Raw genomic sequence first — 6,000 nt, 5'->3', positions numbered from 1 at the left:
GCACTTTCCAAAACAGGACGAGAACTGAAATCCAGCCATGCTTAGAAATTCACATTTCTCCAAATTTTGCAGCGCAGTTCTCCAGCTAGGTAATATCCAGCTAAATGCATGCGCTAAGTTGGAGTATATAAATGCATGCATCCGTGAAAATAAAAAGTGAATTGTAGTAGGGGAAATTGCTTTGCAGCATTGCATACAAAAGTGAAATTCAGGAAATTTGCACTAAATTACTGATGAATTTTCATGAAGAATATATATCTGTATCTATAACTATATCTCTATATATCTCTATAGATAGATAGATATAGATATATCAAACTTATGTGGAAATACAAAGAACTGGATTTAAGACTGGAAAAATGAGAAACTGATAGAAACTGAAATGGTCAGATTCTCCCATCCCTATTCAGAATGCACATGGGGATATAGCAAGAGAAGATCAGAAAATATTCCTCTGCCACAGGAGCGGCAAGGATCCTAACTGTTAAAAACTGGAAAAAAGAAATTGTGCCAACAAAAAAGGAATGGCAAGACAAACTGTTAGAGTCTATTGAACTGGCTAGATTAACAGAGGCAATTAGAGATCACACTAGACAAGAGTTTCAAACAGCATGGGGGAAATGCAGAGAATACTTCTCAAAACAGTGCCCTAAAATACATACCTGGACTTGTTTTGATTAATGTCTGCAGGAGACTTTGTGCATATTTAAGTTATAATTAGAAAAATCTTAATAATTATTCATAAAGGAAACAGTTTATAAGAAGTAAATAAGGAGGCCAGATCCAGGATAAAGGAAGTCTTTTAATTGGTTGTTTGTATTGTTGTATGTTATGCTTGTTGTCTTTGTCCATGGAGTTTTCTTGGCAGGGATACTGGAGTGGCTTGCTGGTTCCTGCTCCAGGTGGATCATGTTTGGTCAAAACTCTCAACTATGACCTGTCCATCTTGGGTGGCCCTGCAGGGCATAGCTCATAGCTTCTCTCAGTTATTCAGGCCCCTTCACCACAGCAAGGTGACAGCAGTCACGAAATTAAAAGATGCCTGCTTCTTGGGAGAAGAGCAATGACAAACCTAGACAGCATCTTAAAAAGCAGAGACATCACCTTGCCAACAAAGGTCTGTATTGTTAAAGCTATGGTTTTCCCAGTAGTGATGTATGGAAGTGAGAGCTAGACCATAAATCGTCGAAGAATTGATGCTTTTGAATTATGGTGCTGGAGGAGACTCTTGAGAGTCCCATGGACTGCAAGAAGATCAAACCTCTCCATTCTGAAGGAAATCAGCCCTGAGTGCTCACTGGAAGGACAGATCCTGAAGCTGAGACTCCAATACTTTGGCCACCTCATGAGAAGAGAAGACTCCCTGGAAAAGACCCTGATGTTGGGAAAGATGGAGGGCACAAGGAGAAGGGGACGACAGAGGACGAGATGGTTGGACAGTGTTCTCAAAGCTACCAGCATGAGTTTGACCAAACTGCGGGAGGCAGTGGAAGACAGGAGTGCCTGGCGTGCTCTGGTCCATGGGGTCACGAAGAGTCGGACATGACTAAATGACAACAACAACAACAACAACAAATGTTATGCTTATTGTATTTCTGTATGGGGGGGGGTTATGTTATGTTGTAAATAAACTTGTCAATAAAAAATTAATTAAAAAACAACAACAGAATGCACATGGGGAGGGGGAGAAACCACCCAGTTTAGAGGGGCCAGTTTCTTTATAGCTGGCAAACAGCTGTAAAGATTCAGTCCTCAAATAACTTTATCTATGGAGCTACTTTAGAACAAGCATCTCAAGAACTGCAAACTTAGAGTAAAACTGCTCATGGCCCTTGACAAAACAGCATAGAGAAAAGTGGATTCAAGAGACAATACTTCTTTATTCTTCTTCAGAAAACCTGCAGTTCCTCCTTGAGAGAAGCCAGTATTTTTAAGAGCTGAAAAGCACTTTGGAAAGAAAATCTGGGTGCTAACAATCAGAATGGATGTACAATTTTCTTCTACTTCCAGCTGAGCCTCAAAACAGTCCTGTAAACTCCAGCTTCTGAATATAACTGTAAAGATGTATTGTGGTGATTAGGAATCTGAATAGTTACAAATAGGGCGCCTCGTTGAATTGAATAATTTCAGGTACTTTGTGATGGCAGAATCGACAACGCTAATGAGATTAGTAATGGGTCGAGAACAGAGGCTGAATGGGCATCACATCTGCATAAGAACATTGTGATTCTATTTAGAATTGGAATTGCCTTGATGTTGCATGTAGGGCCCAATCCCCAGCAGCTCCAGGTATGGCTGGAGTGAAACTCCTGGAGAGGCATAAGTCAACATGGTGTCTTTCAGATGCTGTTGAACTATACAATTCCCAACAGCCCTGGCAAACATGGCCAATGGTCAGGAATTATAAGAGCTGTAGTCTCCAGCAACATCTGGGATGCCACAGTTTAGCTACCCTGATGTATTATAATAATAATAATAATAATAATAATAATAATAATAATAATAATAATAATTTATACCACACCCATCGGGCTGGATTTCCCCAGCCTCTCTGGGCGGCTTCCAACACAATATTAAAATACAATAGTCTATTAAACATTAAAAGCTTCCCTAAACAGGGCTGCCTTCAGATGTTTTCTAAAAGTCTGGTAGTTGTTCTTCTCTTTGACATCTGGTGGGAGGGCGTTCCACAGGGTGGGTGCCACTACCGAGAAGGCCCTCTGCCTGGTTCCCTGTAACTTGGCATCTCGTAGTGAGAGAACCGCCAGAAGGCCCTCGGCACTAGACCTCAGTGTCTGGGCAGAATGATGGGGGTGGAGATGCTCCTTCAGTTATACTGAGCTGAGGCCGTTTAGGGTTTTAAAGGTCAGCACCAACACTTTGAATTGTGCTTGAAAACGTACTGGGAGCCAGTGTAGGTCTTTCAAGACTGGTGTTATGTGGTCTCGGCGGCCACTCCCAGTCACCAGTCTAGCTGCTGCATTCTGGATTAGTTGTAGTTTCCAGGTCACCTTCAAAGGTAGCCCCACATAGAGTGCATTGCAGTAGTCCAAGCGGGAGATAACTAGAGCATGCACCACTCTGGTGAGACAGTCCGCAGGCAGATAGGGTCTCAGCCTGTGTACCAGATGGAGCTGGTAGACAGCTGCCCTGGACAGAGAACTGACCTGTGCCTTAGACAAAACTGAGCTAAGTGGACCAATGATCTGGTACTATAAGGCAGCTCCTTTTATCCCTGTGGGTTGGACCAACAGTCTATGTAACTCAGAGAAGAAGGGGCTGTGGCCCTCCACATCAAACTAGAATTGGGGAGAATCAGGTTTAAATCCCTTCCCAGTGATGGAGCTCTGTAAAGTTCCTTGCGTCAGACACCATCTCCCAGTCCTTATGTGTATATAATTTTTATTAAATTTTCTGTTTTACAATTTAGAATACTCATTTAAACAACCTTAAGAAATCAATGACTTCCCTTCTTCTCTTTCCATGGTTCATTTTGCATATCATAGAATCATAGAATCATAGAGTTGGAAGAGACCACAAGGGCCATCGAGTCCAACCCCCTGCCAAGCAGGAAACACCATCAGAGCACTTCTGACATATGGTTGTCAAGCCTCTGCTTAAAGACCTCCAAAGAAGGAGACTCCACCACACTCCTTGGCAACAAATTCCACTGTCGAACAGCTCTTACTGTCAGGAAGTTCTTCCTAATGTTTAGGTGGAATCTTCTTTCTTGTAGTTTGGATCCATTGCTCTGTGTCCGCTTCTCTGGAGCAGCAGAAAACAACCTTTCTCCCTCCTCTATGTGACATCCTTTTATATATTTGAACATGGCTATCATATCACCCCTTAACCTCCTCTTCTCCAGGCTAAACATGCCCAGCTCCCTTAGCCGTTCCTCATAAGGCATCGTTTCCAGGCCTTTGACCATTTTGGTTGCCCTCCTCTGGACACGTCCCAGTTTGTCAGTGTCCTTCTTGAACTGTGGTGCCCAGAACTGGACACAGTACTCCAGGTGAGGTCTGACCAGAGCAGAATACAGTGGCACTATTACTTCCCTTGATCTAGATGCTATACTCCTATTGATGCAGCCCAGAATTGCATTGGCTTTTTTAGCTGCCGCGTCACACTGTTGGCTCATGTCAAGTTTGTGGTCAACCAAGACTCCTAGATCCTTTTCACATGTACTGCTCTCAAGCCAGGTGTCACCCATCTTGTATTTGTGCCTCTCCTTTTTTTTTGCCCAAGTGCAATACTTTACATTTCTCCCTGTTAAAATTCATCTTGTTTGTTTTGGCCCAGTTCTCTAATCTGTCAAGGTCATTTTGAAGTGTGATCCTGTCCTCTGGGGTGTTAGCCACCCCTCCCAGTTTGGTGTCATCTGCAAATTTGATCAGGATGCCCTTGAGTCCATCATCCAAGTCGTTGATAAAGATGTTGAATAAGACCGGGCCCAAGACAGAACCCTGTGGCACCCCACTAGTCACTCTTCTCCAGGATGAAGAGGAACCATTGATGAGCACCCTTTGGGTTCGGTCAGTCAGCCAGTTACAAATCCACTGCGTGGTAGCATAGTCAAGACCACATTTTACCAGCTTCTTTACAAGAATATCATGGGGCACCTTGTCAAATGCCTTGCTGAAATCAAGGTAGGCTACATCCACTGCGTTCCCTTCATCTACCAGGCTTGTAATTCTGTCAAAAATGAGATCATGTTAGTCTGACATGACTTATTTTTCAGAAATCCATGCTGACTATTGGTGATCACAGTATTCCTTTCTAGGTGCTCACAGACTGTTTGCTTAATGGTCTGCTCCAGAATCTTCCCTGGTATTGATGTCAGACTGACTGGGCGGTAATTATTTGGGTCCTCTCTTTTCCCCTTTTTGAAAATAGGGACAACATTTGCCCTCCTCCAGTCTGCCGGGACTTCGCCTGTTCTCCAGGAATTCTCAAAGATGACTGCCAGTGGTTCTGAGATCACATCTGCCAGTTCTTTTAATACTCTTGGATGCAGTTCATCTGGCCCTGGAGACTTGAATACATCTAGACTAGCCAAGTATTCTTGTACTATCTCCTTAGTTATTCTGGGCTGTGTTTCCTCTGCTGAATCATTTGCTCCAAATTCTTCAGGTTGGGCATTGTTTTCTTTATCGGAGAAGACTGAGGCAAAGAAGGCATATCATAAATCCCTGCATATTTTACGTAAACTAAACCATTCAGTATTCCATTATTACATCCATCACAACTTATTTACACTGTTGGATTTATCTTAATGCTGCCAACGTTTTCAAGTGTACACAATTGCCCCCCCCCATATATTCAATAAACATTTTCCAATCTTCTTTAAATGTATGTTCTTCAGGTCCACAAACTGAGCATACAGTGGTGCCCTACAAGACGAATGCCTCACAAGACGAAAAACCCGCTAGATGAAAGGGTTTTCCGTTTTGGAGGCGCTTCGCAAGACAAATTACCCTATGGGCTTGCTTCGCAAGACGAAAATATCTTGCGAGTTTTTCCAACTTTTTTTCCCTTTCCCCCCCTTTTTCTAAGCCGCTAAGCCGCTTATCTGCTTATCCGCTAAGCCGCTAAGCTGCTAAAAGCCGCTAAGCCGCTAATAGCGCTAATCCGCTAAGCCGTCAATGGGCTTGCTTCGCAAGACGAAAAAACCGCTAGACGAAGAGACTCGCGGAACGGATTCTTTTCATCTTGCGAGGCACCACTGTATTCCATCAGTTTAAATTGCCATTCTTCTTTAGTTGGGAAACAGGGGCCACACCACCATCTCCCAATCCTAACCATCCTCGCAGAGTTGTTGTAAGGAAGAAATGAGAGGGGAGCAATAGGTACACGATCCTGAGTTTCTTGGAGGAAGGGGTTGGATTAACAGCAGCAGCAGCAACAACAACAACAACTTCTTGAGTCACTCCCTGAAGAAATTGTGGTGATCACACGGTCTATTGATCCCTGCGCCACCACTGTGCTCGCTTCCCCGCTGCC

The sequence above is a fragment of the Podarcis cretensis genome (genome assembly GCF_951804945.1).
Source record: "Podarcis cretensis genome assembly, chromosome: 10".
Taxonomy (NCBI): Eukaryota; Metazoa; Chordata; class Lepidosauria; order Squamata; family Lacertidae; genus Podarcis; species Podarcis cretensis.
This window is presented reverse-complemented; position numbering follows the sequence as displayed.